Raw genomic sequence first — 18,451 nt, 5'->3', positions numbered from 1 at the left:
CCAGCCTCTCCTTTTTTTCTATTTCTTTTTTTATTCTGGGATTTATTTACCTCTATAATTGAAACTTTGTTGCCATCACTGGAGCTGAAACCTGGGCTCCTGCTCGCTCCAGCTCTGAGGCCACGGCCTGCTGAAAGCAGGTATCTGGGGTTTGTTTAACTTCTATAATTGAAACTTTGTTGCTTTCGGAGCTCAGAGCCAGGCTGTGGCAGGCGGGGAACCTTGGCTTCCTTCATCATTGGAGCAAGCAAGCCTCTTGCTCACTTCAGCTGCGTGGCTGCCGGCCGCCATCTTGGTTGGGTTAATTTGCATATCTCGCTGATTAGCCAATGGGGGTGTAGTGAGGGTACGGTCAATTACCATGTTTGTCTATTATTAGATAGGACTAGAGGCCTGGTGCACAAAATTCGTGCACTGGGGGTGGGTGTCCCTCAGCCCAGCCTACACCCTCTCCAATCTGGGACCCCTTGGGGGATGTCTGACTGTTGGTTTAGGCCACAGGGATCGGGCCTAAACCAGCAGTCGGACATCCCTCTCACAATCCAGGACTGCTGGCTCTTAACCGCTCGCCTGCCTGCCTGCCTGCCTGATTGCCCCTAACTGCTTCTGCCTGCTGGCCTGATTACCCCCTAACCACTCCCCTGCCAGCCTGATCGACGCCTAACTGCTCCCCTCCTGGCCCGATTGCCCCCAACTGCCCTCCCCTGATGGCCTGGTTGCCCCTAACTGCCCTCCCCTGCTGGCCTGGTTCCCCCCAACTGCCCTCGCCTGCCGGCCCAGTTGCCCTTAATTACCCTCCCCTGCAAGCCTGGTCGCCCCCAACTGCCCTCCCCTGCTGGCCTAATCACCCACAACTGCCCTCCCCTGCCAGCCATCTTGTGGCTGTGGATGCTGCCATCTTTGAGGGTGGGGCAGTCAATTAGCATATTCCCTCCTTATTGGCTGTGGGTGCCACCATCTTTGAGGGCGGGGCAGTCAATTAGCATATTCCCTCCTTATTGGCTGTGGGCACCACCATCTTTGCGACAGTGTGAGGGTCAATTAGCATATTCCCTCTTTATTAGATAGGATGGTCATTGGTCTTTTTCAGGATTTTCTGTAATTTCCATTTACTTTGCCCATTTTTTTATTGAGAATATTTTTCTTAATAATTTCCATATTAGTGATATGAAATGTCATATGTAATGTATGTTAAATATTTTTCTAATCCATGATGGTCTTTGTTGTTGTTGTTTTTAATCCTCACCAGAGGATATTTTTCTATTGATTTTTTTTTTTTTTAGAGAGAGAAAGTGGGAGGGAAAAACATCAAATGTGAGAGAGAGACACATTGATCCTTTGCCTCCTGCACTCACCCTGATCGGGGGCCGGGGATTGAACCTGCAACCAAGGTACTTGCCCTTGACCAGAATCGAACCCACGATCTTTCAGTCCGCAGGCTGACGCTCTATCCACTGAGCCAAACTGGCTAGGGCCATGATGGTCTTTTAATTCATTCTGTTTATAATGGATATTGCCAAGATAAAGTGTTTAATTTTATGTAGTTGAATATGTTTATCTTTTCCTCTTGGCTTCTGGGTTTCCTGTCTTGCTTAAGGTCTCTTTAGATAAATACTAATACTTTTATTAATTTACTTTTAAAATGTAGATCTTTATTTCATATTTTTAAGATAGTTTGAGGGTAGGTGTCTATTATTGTGGGGGGTTTTTCCAGATGATTATTCAATTCTACCAGGAGCATTTATTTGAAAGTTCATCTATTTCCCATTGAAGTAAAATTTTGAAAAAGAATGGTGAGAGACATTTGGCTTTAGCAGATATTAAAATTTAGTATAAAAGTTGATAGTAAAAATAGTAAGGTAGTAGCATAGGAAGATTTAAATAGATAACTCAAACAGATGGATAGAGGAACCAGAAATAGATATAATTCATTAGGATCTTAACATATGACAAAACAGAAAACAGTTAAGAAATGAGAAAAAACATTGTCAAATGTTTTACAGGTAAATTCTACCAAGTAGTCAATAACAAGGTCACGGTGATTCTTTTATTTTGGGGATGGAAGGTCAAAGGAAATGGGTAGATATAGGAACAGCTGCAGTTATCCTTTGGGGTGGTAGGTCCTAGTCATAATTTTCATTAGATTCTTAAAGGATTCTATGATATATGCTGTCTATTTTTCAATGTAAAAAAATCAGAACTTTTATGGTTCAACATGGCTGGGCTGTGTGGGTGATGTTGCCACCTCAATGGACCCAGAGGGCAGAGCATCGAGCTAAAGAGATTATTCTCAAGCCTTGGAGTTGGTCTTTTGAGGTTTTGGACATGCTGGGAACACATCACCCCTTCCTTCTTTCCTATTCCCCCCTTTTGAAATGGGAATTGTGATGGAGTGAAATAATTTTCTTTCTACCCTTCTGAGTTCTTAGCTGAGAGACCCCCTGTAATAAAAGACATATTAACAAGAAGAAACACGAACAAGTTTATTAACATGTATACCTCCTCCATACATGTGCCTCATGCATGGTAGATACCCAGGAGAAAATGAATAACTCAAGGAGGTGGCTTTAGAACTCAGGATTAAATGCCATCTTAATAGGGGCAGGAGCAGGGAATGTAGGCCTTTTAGGGGAGAGTAAATGGTTTTTAGGAAAGATGAACAGGCCCTTAGAAGAATAGATGGGGGGTATGATAGTTTGTGACAAAGTTTGGGTGTGGTGTCTATGTCTAGTCTTCTATCCGGTAATGAGTCAATCCTCCTTGGTTGCTAAAACTCTCAGGGGGAGGATTTATGACCATTAAGTTCCTGTTGGAGGATCTGTCTTTAGGCAGATAAGGAGAGTTCAGAGAAAGCCTCTTCCTGAATTTGCTGTTTTTCAAGTGCCTACAGCTTAAAATAATCAATACAACAAAGCAGCATATTTTGGGGCAGCATGTCCTGAACTGCTGCAGTCAACCTCTGAGGTGGCATGTTCTGCTACCCTTCAGAATATCTACCCTCTTCCTGTCTTGCCATTGTGTTTTGGAAACATATAACTTGTTTGGTTTCACAAATTCATAGGAGGAGACCAATTTTGCCTCAGGATGAATCATATCTAACTTAATTCTCACTCATATCTGCTTTAGATGACATTTAAATGAGTCTTTGGGCTTCAGAGTTGATGCTGGAAAGAGTTAAGACTTGGTGGACTGTTGGGATGAAATGAGTGTATTTGGCACGTGAGAAGGACATGAATTTGGAGGGCTAGGGGTGAAATGCTATGGACTGAATGTTCGCATCCTCCCACGGTTCTTATGTTGAAGGCCTAACCCCCAGTGTGAAGTTGTTTGAGAAAGGCCTGTGGGAGGTAATTAAGTCCTGAAGGTGGAGAAGAGACAAGGAGAGGCCTTACTTCCACTCACCCTCATGTGACTTTACAATGAGAAGACAGCTTTCTACAAGCCAGGAAGTGGTCTTACCAGACACCAGATCTGCCAGGGCCTTGATCTTGGACTTCCAGACTCCAGAACTGAGAAATAGACGTTTGCTGCTTAACCATCCAGTCTATGGTATGTTATAGCAACCTGAGCAGACTAAGAAACTATTGATTTGCATGATGATTTGCTACTATTTTCCTCTTCTCTCCTCCCCATTAAAGTTTATTAAAAAATTAATATTAGCTAAGTAAAGTTTTGATTTCTCCTAGCACTTGTAAATGTTAGAATTCTGTAAAGTGAAGTAAAATTACCAAGTGCCATTTTCAAGGAAAATGTTGACATCTATTTTTTATACAATTACAGTTCACCTTCAATGAATGAAATAATACATTCCTTTGTATTGGTTGCAGGTGTACAGCACAGTGTCCAGGCAATCACATACCTCTCAAATTGTTCACCTTCCCTCAGTAATAATCACAGGGATGTGGGGTACAGCATGGGGTGCAAATTAATAGTGTTGGTATGACTATGTGGTGCTTGGAGGTATGGGGTGGGGGGTAATTTTGTGAGGTACGTGATTCTTGACATCTTCTTTGGTTTCAAAGCAAGTCAGACCTGTAGCATTGCTCTTTCCCAACACAATGTGTTTGAAAATGGGCAAGTGGCTGGTTTAAATTTTATAGATGTCATTGATAATCTAAAGTTTGAGTTTGGCATAGTTGCTGCCTTTGTGTCTAAATCTCAACTTCTTCAGAGGAACTAAACACTTTATGTAGATTTGATTTCACACTTAAAAAATAAAGATCAAATCACATCACCAACTCTTCCTCAGAAGATCACAGATTAAATTGATTTTTAATGACCTTTCCATTTACTATTGCTGAGATTTTATCTTATTTTTTTTAAAGGAAAGAACTTCCAGGGAGAACTACATGCTGAAGTGAACCCTTGACGTAAAAAGAAATGAGGTTTGAGAGTACACACATATACACACACACACACACACACACACACACACACGACTTATATCTCAGCCATTTTCTTCTTTCTTTTTAAATTTTATTTCTTTACTTATTTTTCCCATTGCTTTTTAGAGAGAATGGGAGAGAGAGAGAGAAGGAGGGCAAGAGAGAGAGAGAAACATTGATGTGAGAGAGAGACATTGATTGGTTGTTTCTCCCACAAGCCCAGACTGAAGCCAGAGATCAAACCTGCAACCCAGGTATGTGCCCTTGACCAGGAATCAAACCTGTGACACTGCAGTACATTGGCTGACACTCTAACCACATGCCAGCACTCTGCTTTCTTTTTAATTAACATGCTATCAATATTTCTTTCGGCTCAGAAGCCCCAGATCTCATGATCCTTTTATATACCACTGCACACCATCTGGACAAGAAGGATGGGCAAGGAGAACAAACATTTTTTCGTTTTAAAACCCAACTTGGTTCCTTTCACTTGACCAATCAAAGATCCAGAGTTGAAAGCCTTCATAAGTCACTTGGGTGGAGCAGCTTTTGCTGGTCTGTTACTTGTCCAGTTTATAAACTGCCTATGACATAGTTCCTGCAAAGAACACAGAGCTCTTGACAAGAGTGTTGAAATATACTGATTTTTAACAGGGACAAAACACATGGATTCTGTTTAGTAGAGGAGAAGGGTGGGAAGGGAGAAAACTGGATTATTGGTATTAAAACCCAACCCAGAGAATAACAATCTAAGTGGAAACCAGAGCTTCAAGTATTTCCACCAGAAACACAAATTTCTGTGGCCACTACTCTTTCAAGATAAGCACAGCACCTGCAGCAGAGTGTCCCCATTAAAGAGTCTAGTTATCACATGTTTTTCCTAAGTGGAGGGGAGAGTTAAAAACTAAGAGCTTCTTAGCCTCAAAAGTAGAAGTATCTGTTGGAGCATCCAACCTGGACTCTAGGGGAATTCACCATTCTTCACCACTCTAGTACAGTTCCGAGAGAAGGCAATTCAGGTATTGCTCTATTGACTTCCAACAAATAGCCAGATATTTCTCCAACAAAATGAGTTTTTTCAGGAACAACAAAGAACTGCAATTAGGGATATGCAATCTAATGGCAAACCATGCCCAGGTCCCGAGAACAAAGGAGAGGGACGTTCTTTTATAGAGGAAAGGGGGAATTCAGAGGAGCTGTCATAAACAAAGAGTCCATTGGAGAAAATGGTAGTTAGAAGAGTAGTGGCTTTTCATTGGCTGAGTTGTTAAAGTCTCATCGACTGAGTGGTTGTGGAGAAAATCCTCCCTCTTGCTGAAGTAGTGGAGTAGAAAAACATCTACCTGTTGGAGATGCCAGGTACTGCTCTTCCTGTTTGGGGCAATTGACATCCAATTTAAATGAAGGTTCTGTTTATTAATCTTCACAGTGCCAGCGAAGGAAAAAGCCACAAATCTTAAAAACAGCCAGACAGTCCCCATTTTGACTGGTCGATTTTTCCCTTTTACTGTATTTCTCAGAATACCAATGTGCGTGATAGAAACTCTTCAGTTGCTATAAGGAAACAGTCACAGGAAGTGTAGGAAGCAGTTAAAAGAAGCATGTGCTAATGGAAATGGAGGATTTGGTTTCAAGTCATTTCATGCCTGTGGAGTCTGAACTGAGCCGAAATGGAGAAAAACAAGCCACAATTAGGAGAGACCTCCCCTTGCCCTCTGTCCCCTGCCCCTTGCCCTGTGCCCCCTGCCTGCTCCATTCCCTCCTTTCCATCTGCAATGCCTTCTCACCACCTCCTCAGATCCTGATGCCCTTCACAGCTGTGCTGATTCGCAATCTTCTCCATAAAACGTTATGAACCGCTCCATCTGTAAGTTATTTTATCACCTCTGACCTCTGGTTGCACCATCATCCACCCCATTGCTCAAAGTACAACCGTTCTTTTCTCCCAGCCCTCACAGCTGATCCATCAGCAAGTCCTTTTGACTTTATTTCCAAAACATTTCTGCTCCTCTCCATCTGCACCAACTCATCCTAGTCTAAGGCATCCACATCTCCAAGGTGAACCAACACACCCAGCAGACTTTTGCATCCTCTATGCCCCATTATTCTGCAGCTAGAGCTCTCCCTTTGAAATACGCTAGATCCTGTCAATCCCTGTTTAAAACTCTATGACTTCCCATCACACTTTGAATAAATTCCAAATTCTTCATCAAGGCCTTCAGGTGTTCTTAGTTCAAGCTGTAGGTTTTCCTATTTAGCCATTCGTGTCTTTGGCTTTTTTATTTTTTAAGTTTTAAATAAAAATACAATTCACATGATTTGAAACTTTAAATGATAAAAAAGTATATATTAGTAAATCTTGCTCCTACTCTTGTGTCTACCCATTTTATTTCCCCATAGATAATCACGTTTACAAGTTTGTCATGTTTCTTAAAGTAAATGCAAGCAAATAAGAATCTCTCCTTATGTTGTCCTTTATTATATACACCATGGTAGTGCATGTTCATGTTCAGCATTTTACTTTCTCACCTAATATATTTCATTTCCATCTCAGAATGAGGCAATTTCTCATTCCTTTCTTATAGCCATATAGCCATGTGAGATTTTACTGTGGGAACACATAATCTGTTTAGTCTGCCCCTTTTCAATGAACACTGGGTTTGTTTTTATCGCTTGCTGTTATAAACAAGATACAATGAATAGCCTTATATGTAGGTTCTTTGGTTTGTGTGCAAGCATATCTCCAGGATAAAGTTCCAGAAAAAAAATTACCAGACCAAAGAGTCCATGCGATTATATTTCTAATAAACATTACCAAATGTATCCTATTGAAGTTGCATCATTTTGTGTTCCTATCCACAATGCCCGTTTTCCCACAGCTGCACCAGCTGAGGGTACTATCCAATTCTGGTAGTTAGGCTGATCTAATGGATAAAAATGGAATCTCGATATAATTTTAATTTGAATTTATCTTATGATGAATGAAGTTATGCATCTTTTTATAAGTATAAGGATCATCTATTGTTCTCCTTCTGTAAACTGTTCTGTCCTTTGCTTGTTCTTCTATTGGGTTGTTGTCCTTTACCTTCTCAATTTCTAAGAATTATTTCTATATTGGGCAGATCGGTCCTTTATTGTAATTATCTTGGCATTTAAAGCCATAGGGATCTGACTCCTCCTCATCTCTGGCCTCAGTTAACATAGGTCTACAGCACACCTGTTACACTCCAGTCACCATAGTATATACTATGATCTTTTTCTTGCCTGAGGCCTTACCTTCACTGCTCCTCTGCCTGGAATGCTGTTCATCATCATACAACCAGACCCTCCTTTTTTTTTTTTTTTTTTTTTTTTCAGATCTCAGCTTAAGTATCACATAACCAAGGCTTTCCTGGATAGCCCAAGTCTTTAGAAGACACCCAGTTCCTCTCCATCTCGCCATTTGCGTTTAATTCTTTGTGTAGCACTTATTCCTCACTGATATCTTTTCTTATTTGTTTTGTTTTGTTTATTATCAGTCTCTCCCCATCCAGAATAGATGCTCCAAGATAAACAGGGTCTGTTTTGCTCACCACTCTATCTCCATGGCTTAAAAGAGTGCCTGGCACATAGTAGGCATGTCACACAGATCATGTAATCAATGTACCTTTTCACTCTCTCTTTAGGCATTTTCACACACCTTTACCTTTAGAATGAGTGTCACCTCTCATATTTCCTAGAAAGAGGATTGAAAAGAACATATTTTAAAGCTGCCAGTATGTGCCAAACACTGGACTGGGTTTTATTTTACATCTCACTCAGTCCTCTGGTCACTCTGAGCTGGTCAGCATTGTGTCCACTTTTATCAATAAAGAAGCTGAAGCTCTATTAAGCCCCCAAAGAAGTTGCCCAAGAACACGTGGTTTACACATGTGAACCCAGGAGGCCAGCTGGTTTCAAGGCCCATTTTCTTCTTATGGTACCACACCGGGACATCATCTTACTTCTTGAACCTTTGCATAGCACCTACTGTTACTGGCACATTGTACATGCTCAATATATCAGAGAACTATAATATGTCAGGGTCTGACAGGATTTTACTGGTCACCAAGACTTAACTAAGAGGTTCAGTAAATTAGCAATTGGTCTAGGATATAAATCCGCCATCTCTGACTCTTCATCACTAGTCTTCTCCCCACTCCGTTACCTCAGTCATGCTGAGCTCATTTCCACCTCAGGACCCTGACACTTGCTATTCCCTCTGCCTGGAATTTTTTTCTTCTAGATGTTCACATGGCTAGCTCTTCGTCATAATTCAGGCCTCAGAGCAGATATCTCCTTTGAGAAGACTTATTTGACCACACCAACCCAATTAGGCAACTTTCCCCAATCACTCTCTATCTTGTTGTTATTGCTGTTTTTTGGTTTCTATTTTCATCTAAGTAGTTCTCCCAATTTGGAATTGAGATATTATTGAACTATAACATTATATTAGTTTCAGGCATATAGCATAATGAACTGATATGTGTATATACTGCAAAATGATCACCACAGTAAGTCTAGTTAACCATCTGGAATTATTAATCATTTGTGTGGTTGTTGTTTTTTTGTTTTTTGCTCGTTGCATGTCTTTCCCACTAGAATGTGAGTGCCTTGAGAAAAGGGCCTTATTAGACTCTCTCTGGTCCAGTGGCAGGAACAGTGCTCTCCAGATCTGCAATGAATACTGTGGAGTTTAAAAATTAACAAGATGGGTCTAGAAGCAGCATGGAGAAAACATAGCCAGGAAGCTCACCTGGCTCAGTGACTACTCAGCTGCTATTACCAGAGCAAGTCACTGGGCTTAGGTTTTCTCATCTCTAAATCATGGAATAGATGTTCTCTGTGGCCCCTTACAGCATGGTAATTTTATAAATTATTCATATGAAGAGTGATTTTCAAAGGGGTAATGCTTACCTCTCAACATACAAAATCTTTTTATTTTTTTCCATTTGAAATGGATGTAAATCCTTCTAAAAAGTATTATATACTTTTCTGGTTTTTAAACAAAATAATCAGAACATCATTTACCTTCTTATTGAATCAGAATTCTCTCATTCTTGAAAGTAAATATTGTGGATGTTTCTATTGACTGATAGTTCTCCTTATTATTGGGTTGTATTTCTCCTTCAGATGTCTGGTAATCATTGGGCATTATGGATGCTAAGTTGTTGAGTGCTTGATTTTGTTATCTTCTTTAATGGAGAGTTGAGTTCTGTTTTAGCAGGCAATTAATTTACTTGTGAATCAACTTAGGTCTAGAGTAGACTTTACTCAAAGGATAGATTACCATTCTCCTCACTGCTTGCAGGTTCAGTGAGATCATTCCATCTGGCTGGTCAGGACTTGAATGACTCCTGGTCCTGGGAGAGTTTTAGTCATCTTTTAGTTCATAGCACCTCAGTGGTGGTTATTTCTCTGGCAGTGGTTCTTTGCCCAGCCTTGTGGATTCTTGCCCGTATTTGCTTAATAGGCAGCCCAAGATTCATGGGGACCCCTAAACAGATGTCTAGAGTTTATCCTCTGCAGAGTTCCCTCCTCTCCAGTGCCTACATTCCAACCACCACAATAGCCCCAAACTCAGATCTCTATTTTCTCGGTTCAGCAAGCCGGCTATGCTCTGAGGGGCCCCTCCCAGTACCATAGTGGGGCACAAAGTTAGGGCAACAGAAGGGTTCATCACATTTATTTACCTTCTTTCAAGAATGATAGTCCTGTTTAGAATTTGAAAACAACTATTTCATACCTTTTTGCCAGTTTAAGAGGTATTTACAGAGGAAAACTAGTATGATATTACAATGGCTAGAAATGGAAGTTGCCTCCTTAGGTGCTTTAGAGGTGTGTAAAATTTATTTTCCCCAAGACTAAATAACCACAGAATGCTACATATTTTTATATATTCACTGGGAAAGAATATGGTGGTTTATAATGCTCAAAGAAACTCAAACGATACAAATAAACTGATATAATAACTAGATATATCCCTGATTAAATAAAATAATGGCCATGAGTACAGGCAGACTGACTAGAACATAGGTAGGTGGTGGTGTTTTTTCTAGGGGAGATGCTTGAAGCCAAGTCCTATTTTAAACTCATTTAGTGAACTGGTTATTTAAAGGATTCCTGTGGTGAATACTTTTCCAAAGCAAAGGATCCTTTTGTGAAATGCATAAACTCCTCCTAATCTTTGTGTAAATATAGCCTTTTATATACTTGGTTGGCTGTGAGGAATTTGTTTGCTAAGGTTAATTGTGGGTGTGGATGTGGATGTGTTTGGGGAAATGGGTAAGGAAGAAGGAGTTTGGTTGTGCCATGTCATAAACCGTGTTGGTTTGGATAGAAGCCATGAGGCTTTAGAACTGCATTTTGAATGATGATAAGAATGAAAAAAATACAGAATGTAAAACCCTGGACTGAAAAAAAAAGAGGCAGCTGGTATACCAGTTTCTACTGTTACCTATGCCCCCTGAGTTTCACAGAACACTTTCCAAAAACCTGAAAAGAAGCTTACTAGGTCATGTCTCTTCTGTGGCAGTTCACGCATTCATTTACTTTTTCATGCAACTAACGCTGAGTGTCAGGTAGTATTCTAGGTGTTGGGGACACATCGGTGAACAGCAGACAAGCCTTCAGAGAACCTACATTCTTCTAGGGAAGTCTATCAAATAAACAAACATGCAGAGAAATAGAGCAGAGTAAGAGTGTTAGCAAATAGGCCGTGGTCAGCAAACTGCGGCTCGCGAGCCACATGCGGCTCTTTGGCCCTTTGAGTGTGGTGCTTCCACAAAATACCTACTTCTGCGCATGGGCCACGAAGTTTCAATCGTACTGTACATGCGCGCCCGCACGTGATATTTTATGGAAGAGCCACACTCAATGGGCCAAAGAGCCGCATGTGGCTCAAGAGCCACAGTTTGCCGACCACTGGGCTAGGCTGATAAGAAATGCCTTTTTGATATCGGGAGGGGGCACCTTAATGGAAGGGGGAGGGGGAAGGAAAAGGCTCAGACATGCTCCTGGGAAGGAGAGTTCTCTGGATCCTCCATCCTAAGGGTTTTAAGGATGGAGGTTTTGGGGGAGGTCCCAGGGGAAGATCTCATTGGAATATTTAGCAGCTTTCCAGGTGTGTCCTTTCAGGGTCAGGGTGTCCACTGATGGATTGGTCATTATGCAATGCAGCTGGTCCTGAAGTCAGCCATGGGGTTGCTTGTCTAGTTTTGATGCTTTTTTGGGGCCTGGAGCGGAAATACAACTGAGGTCTAGATGTTATCTCTAGGGAGGAAAGGGAGGGAAAGTCAAGGGGACCAAATGCAATGACCAAAACTGTGTTGGAGGAGGAAAGGTCACCCTGGGGCGAGGTCCCACTGACATTTGTTCTTTGCTAGGCATCCAGGACTTTCCACTCTGGTGACCTTCTGTACCTGGCCCATTGTCCTTGTGCTGCTCATGTCTGTCTAACTGCCTACCACAGTCATTTTGTTTTGTTTTTGGAATGCTTTTGTTGATATAGGTCCCTCATTTCTTGTTATATTAATTCCTGGGCATTTTTAATCTTGTGATGGTTGCTACTATGAATGTAATCTTTTTTCATATTTAATACTGGTTATTGTGGGTGTTTGGGAATCATATAACTATTTAGTAAGAATATGGTGTCCAGTCACTTGATTGAGGTCTCAATTCTGTAGTCTTCCAGTTACCTCTCGTTTTCCAACAGTTAAAATATGCAAATAACATTATTTCTTTCATCCCTTTTGAATCTGAAAGACATTCCTTTAACAGCTATTGGGAGTGAACATCTTTTTAGGTGTTTATTGGGCATTTGTTTCTTTTGGGGATTTGTCATATTTTTATTGATCCAATGAAGTCATTTCCATTTTAAATATATAGTTACATGTTATTTCCACCAAGAGAGATAAGAGTGAGCAATCTGGAACCATTTGAGAATCACTGCTGGAGGCTGCATGCCTAAAAATTGATTTTTCTTTTTTTGTTGTGTTTTGTTTTTGTTCCTTGGTCCTTAAAACCCAACAGAGGGAGAAAGGTGACCAATAAAACACTTGCCCACAATGGCAATGTGTTGTTCCAGTTCAGCAGCCACAGGGCCATGGTTGGCCCCAGCCCTCCCCTGGTTCCCACCCACTGGGCTGGTCCCCCTTCACACCGGGTGGTCCCCCTGCCAGGTTTGAAAGGATTATCCAGGATCAATATTTGAAATAGTTGTATTTTTTTTCTAACTGGAGTTAAGTTTATAAGCTTTTTTTATTTAACCACCAAACACCAGAAATAAAAATCTGGAAGAGAGCCAGTTTGACTCAAAGCCAGCGCACTTCCTCATAGCCAAGGAGCTCGCCCTTCGTCCTCGTTTTTCCCGAGTTACTGACATTTCCTTTCAAAAGTGACTGCCCAGCTTCTCAAATTCTTCATCTGAGCCCTTCAGTCTCCAAATGATTCCCAGAGATCCTGCCCTCCTAGCCCAGAGCCCCCACCCCAGCCCCTGACACCTGAGCTGTAACTGGGGCCTCAGCCACGTGACCTGGGCTCTGGCTCCAAGTCATTTCCCTGCAGAGCTATAATTGCCAAGTCTGCAAAGGCAACAACAACAACAACAAACTCCCCAAGGCTCTGGTCAGTTGGGGAGGGGGCAACAAGAGCATCTGAAGCTTCTGAAGGCTGGTCCCTGCAGAGGTGCAGGGAGAGTTTTGTTCATACTAATCTCTAAGGGCTGGATACGGTCCTGCACCGTGTGTCACTCAGCCAGTATGTATTCATTCACCAGGCCCTCTCCTAGGCACTGGTGAACAAGACCAAACTGACCCCCGGTGAAGTTTACTGCCCAATGAGAAAGAAAGATGGAATAAGTAACTCCACAAACAAATTCAATAATTACAAGTGTGAAAATTCGGTTTAGTCTAGTGGGAACAATTCCATGGCCTGGTTTACAAGGTCCTTTTGCAATCCTTCCAAGGGAGTCAGAGGAATAGCAAGGAGACTATCCCTGGGGGTTTTGATGGCCATCCCTTTCTTCTGCCTCCCACATGTCGGGATGGGCCATCCTGAGAAAACAGACAGTCCTAATGTGAGTAAGGAGACTTAAGGGGGAGGGTATGGGGAAGAGCTGGGCGACACTGGAGCGGCTTTCCCTCCCTACTTGGGAAAGTAGTCTCGAGGCTCAGCCCTGCAGCTCTCATGACCTCTCATAGCACTTTGGGGCTGGTCTGAGACAGGGCTGGATCGTCCCCTGTTGGCCTTTGGAGTCATCTCTGAGTCAGCTTTCACTGACCCTCACATTTAGGGCCCCTCCCCTCGTCTCCCTGGTCTTTCATGCTCAGAAGTCATGTTCCAGATGGACTCAGCTGGCAAGTGTCTGAGACGTGTCTCAGCATCTTGTGATGTGTTCCTGAACCTCTGGGCCCCGTGCGGGGTGAGTCATTGGCTCTAACTTGATCCCTGCTGCATAGTGTCCCCTTCTTCCCGGGTCCACAAACTAAAGCCCATCTTCTGATAGCAGACCCCTGAGTCCTTGCGACAAGGCCTGCAGGGGACCGCCCTGCAGTGAGGCACAGCCAGTTGGGCCTCCCCTCCAGAGAGTTCCCCTCCCCGCCTTGTCCTCTACACTGACTCTTCCCAGAACTCATTTGTCAAAGGAGAGAAATAAAAGCACCAGCCAACTGGGCCTTTCTCCCTCCCAGCTCCCTTCCTCACCTAACTTTACTTATGCCGGGGCTGTGAGACTGAACACAGCTGGGAATGCTGTCAAGGCGGGAAAGGGTGAATTTCCTTTCTAGCAACTTCGGGTGGGTGGTGAGTTGGTGACATCAAGAAATGGTAGGAGAGAAAGAAGCTTTTGTCTTGTGGTTAAGAGACCTCCTGGATTCAACTCCTGGCCTTGGGCAAGTTTTCTGTGCCTCAGTTTTCTCATCTATAAACTATAAACAAGCACCCACTCATAAGACTATTGTGAACATACAATGAGTTAAAACATATGCCGATCTTTTTAAAGTCCCTTAAACACAACTGTTTGTAGCAGTGTTCTTGCAGGTATTCTAAGCTCTTAGGGAGGTTCTTTTTTGTGTTTTTTTGCCACTTCAGGCTGGTAATAATTTTTATGTATAGCCTCCACTCTCTGTCTTTTTGAGATCAGTATTTCAAAGTAGCTAATTTAGCATCTTTTCTTCCATTTCTGCCAACCTAATTCGGTTTGGCTGGAATGATTCCTTTGCTCTAGTATCTCTGGGCTCTTGTTCACCAAGGTGACCCTTGGTGAGGGCCTGGACAGGAGAAACCCATTCATGATTTGGACTCTTCTCCTCAAACCTGAGGCCTTGCTCATCTATGGCTGACTCCACGGAGAGCCTGTTCAAATCATCCAGCCATCAAGCCATTCATTTATTCCACACACACTATTGAGCATCCACTATCTGTCCAGTACTGTGAGAAATCCTAGGTCTTAAACATATTTGGGTGACAAATATTCAGTTCCTGTGCTCAAGAGCTCAAAATCACAGGCAGTTATAGTCCTGCTGTTCTGAGTGCTATTATGAAGGTAGGTGTGGGGTGCTTTGAATAACAGGTCAGTACTTGGCCTGATGCTGGGTATGGGGCCTGATGGTGTTCTACACTGGATTCTGGAAGATTCGGAGCATCCCTCCAGGTGAAATGAGGAAAGGACATTCCTGGCCAAGGATGCACCAGGTACAAAGGCCTGGAGAAGACAGACAGCAGGCTCCGAGCTTGGTGCAGACTCACTGGGCAGGGGTGTGCCAGGAATGCATGGAGGCTACTGTCTAGCTTTTCCACTGATGATCTGGACCTGTCATGTTTACCTATGAGTTCTTATTTCTTAATATTTCATCTCAAATGGTGCTCAGAAATGGAGTTAATTTAGTACATTTCACTTGACCTATATGAAGCTGGGGGGCTCATATGGTCCATGATGTTATGAATACTTTTCACACTTCTGGTTAAGCAAAACAGATTAAACACATGTGTTTATCCCAGCTGCCTTGTAAAAATACCACTGAAATGAGAATAGAGCAGGAAAAAAAAGTAGGCGTAAACTCACAAAGCCAAAGAGAGGAGACAATAGTAGATGAGAAATGCCAGGAAATTGTTGGAGTATGAAAATCACATTAGGGAGCAGAGAGGTGTCTTAGATTGAGTTCCCTGTGAAACAGATGCTGAGGTGGAGCTCTGATGCAGGAAGTTCATTAGGCGGAGCTCTTGGAAACACACCTGTGGAGTGAAAGAAGCAGGACCAGGCAGAGGAGGACGTGAAACGGGGATGCAGTCACAATGGTCTCAACAAACTCCAGGGAGCTCTTTAGAGTGGTCCCAAACAGAGACAAGGGGTGCAGGCCTTTGTATCCCTCCACCGAGCAATCACTGGATGTGGCTTCCCCAGAAGGAAGATAACGTTGGGTGAGGCCAGTCCCTTCATCCAGGGCCAGTTCCTGGGAAGGAATTCAGCCATCAGCCTTCATCAGCCAATACACCCAACAGCTGAGAAATGAGAGCCTCGATCAAAAAAGGAATATCTGGGTGGTGCACCCCACCCCTCAATACAAAGATATTCAAAGGAGAAGTGAACCCATTCACACCACAGAACCTGGGCAAGGCCCAGGGACAAGAGTGTCTGAGGGCGAGGGGAGGCCTGGTGCTGAAAACAGAGGCATCAAGTGAAAGCGTATATGAGAAGGTCCCCACCTCTCCTGAGCCCTGGGGAAGACTGAAGATTCACAGTATGGAGAACTTCAACCAGAGAGATTCCAGAGCAGAGACATCAAATATGGCAGGGGTGCCCTGGGAGGCACCTGAAAATGGAAGAGGTGAAGACAATTTTCTAAAAATGGGCATTTCCACGTTCTGAGTGGTGAGACCACCAACCCCAGCAGGCAGGAGCCTGGACAGGGAATTCATCTCTAAGGAGACTGGCCAGCCCAAGAGAAAAGACCTACCACAGTGAGATTTGACCATTCTCAAGTAAAAAAAGCAAGCCAGTCATCTTATCACCCTAATAAAGATCACCAAGCAATAAACCTCTTTTATCTGATTTTCATATTCCGAAAATTTCACATAGCTTTTAACCCGCTTTTTAGTGCCTCGCTCTCAAATATGGTCAATGATGAGACTGATATACTTGGGGAAGAACAACGTGAAAGACAGTCGCAAAGGCAGATTGATGGCAAAAAGAACTCAGAGGAAACAGACAACGCAGGCAGCAAAAAAGAAAACTGAAAACCATGACAAAAATCCTTCAGTGTCTTCAGACACATAATAGGTGATATTGCATCATCGAAATAGAAACTACACACCATAAAATGGAGCAATCACAGAATAAGTAAACTTTTTTTCTCATTCATATGAGTTCAATGAGTGATAAAGACAGCAGAAAGGGGTGGGACTCCCCCACAAAGCTTTTCGGGGCTGAGCTGACAAAGATTCTGCCATCTTTAACCCCTGGCTTCCAATGTGGCCCCGGGGAAGAGAGGAGGATCTCTGGAGTGTTTGATGGCTCAGGTCCGTAAGTGGCGAGCGTCACTTCTGCTCATGTTCCACCAGCTGAAGCGAACACAGTCTTGCTTTGTGCTCAGGAAGAGGAAGGGTCTGTTTTAGAAGTGCTGGAAGATAAAGTCAGGGAATTCTCACATCAGGCCTGGAAGCTGATTAGTCCGATTGAGACAGGCAGAGGGAAGGCAGCAGGAGGGAATGTCTCCAGGGAACAGATGGAGCTGAAGGAACAGCAGATGTGTAACTGAAAAAGAAAGTTGAATCCAGAGGGTTCTACAATGCTTTTGTTAGCGCAGGAAGAAATTATAATAATGAAAACTGAAAAGAGGATAAGGGGAGGGGGAATTATTACTATAGAAAGAACAAATGGCAAAAGAAAGAAATGTAATCATATTACATGTCATAGTAAGATGAAAGCTAAACAGTGATTTAACCAAACATTTTAAAATATCTATTTTGGAAGAGTGAAGTAGGGTAAGGGACTGATGAAGAGGAATAGGGCTAAATCTTCATCTTCTGTGTTGAAAGCCAATGGATAATATATAAAAGTATTGACCTGAGGAGTAGCAGTATACCCCTATGGGTTAGACATATGGACATAAAGAGCAGAAAATACTTGAGGAAGATAAAGGAGATGGAAAGGAGTAGTCAGGGGACTGTTGTTGTTTATAAACCTTATAATATTATTTTACTTTTAAAACTTTGTAGATGTATCACTTTAAAAATAATAATGACATAAAAAGTCAGTTATAAAACTGCCAGTTATAGCCCAGGCCAGGCAGCTCAGTTGGATAAAGCGTTGTCCCACTACACCAAGATTGAGGGTTTGATACCCGGTCAGGGCACATACAAGAATCAACGAACTGGTGAATGTTTAAGTAAGTGGAACAACAAAATGATGTTTTGCACTCTCTCTCTCTCTTCTTTCCTGTCTCTAGAGTCAAGAGATGAAAATTTTGGGGAAAACCTATTAAACATTTTTTTCAGTTGTAAAAACAGTCTCAGGGATATAAGATACAGCATGAAGAATATAGTCAATGATATTGTAATAACTCTGTATGGTGTCAGATAGGTACCAGACTTATCAGGGTGATCATACGTTTTATAAACGTCTAATCACTATGTTATAAACCTGAAACTAATACAATATATTGTATGTCAACTGTATGTGAAAAATTAAAAATTAGCCCGGTTGACGTGGCTCAGTGGTTGAGCATTGGCCTATGAACCAGGAGGTCATGGTTCAATTCCCGGTCAGGCCATATGCCGGGGTTGCTGCCTCGATCCCCAGTGTGGGGCATACAGGAGGCAGCCGATCAATAATTCTTTCTCATCGTTGATGTTTCTATCTCTTTCTCCCTCTCCCTCCTCTCTGAAATCAATAAAAATATTTTTTAAAAATTAAAAATATGTTTAGTGAGGCTCAACAAATAAAGTGTTGTTAATCACAAAATAATAATTTAAAAAAATATTAAAGCCCATGGATAGGACCAGCTTCAGGGATGACTGGATTCAGGAACTTACATGAAGTCATCAAGACT

This window comes from Myotis yumanensis, unplaced genomic scaffold, assembly GCF_028538775.1.
Source record: "Myotis yumanensis isolate MYYU_CA2020_CCGP unplaced genomic scaffold, mMyoYum1.0.hap1 SCAF_2, whole genome shotgun sequence".
NCBI classification, from domain to species: Eukaryota; Metazoa; Chordata; class Mammalia; order Chiroptera; family Vespertilionidae; genus Myotis; species Myotis yumanensis.
This window is presented reverse-complemented; position numbering follows the sequence as displayed.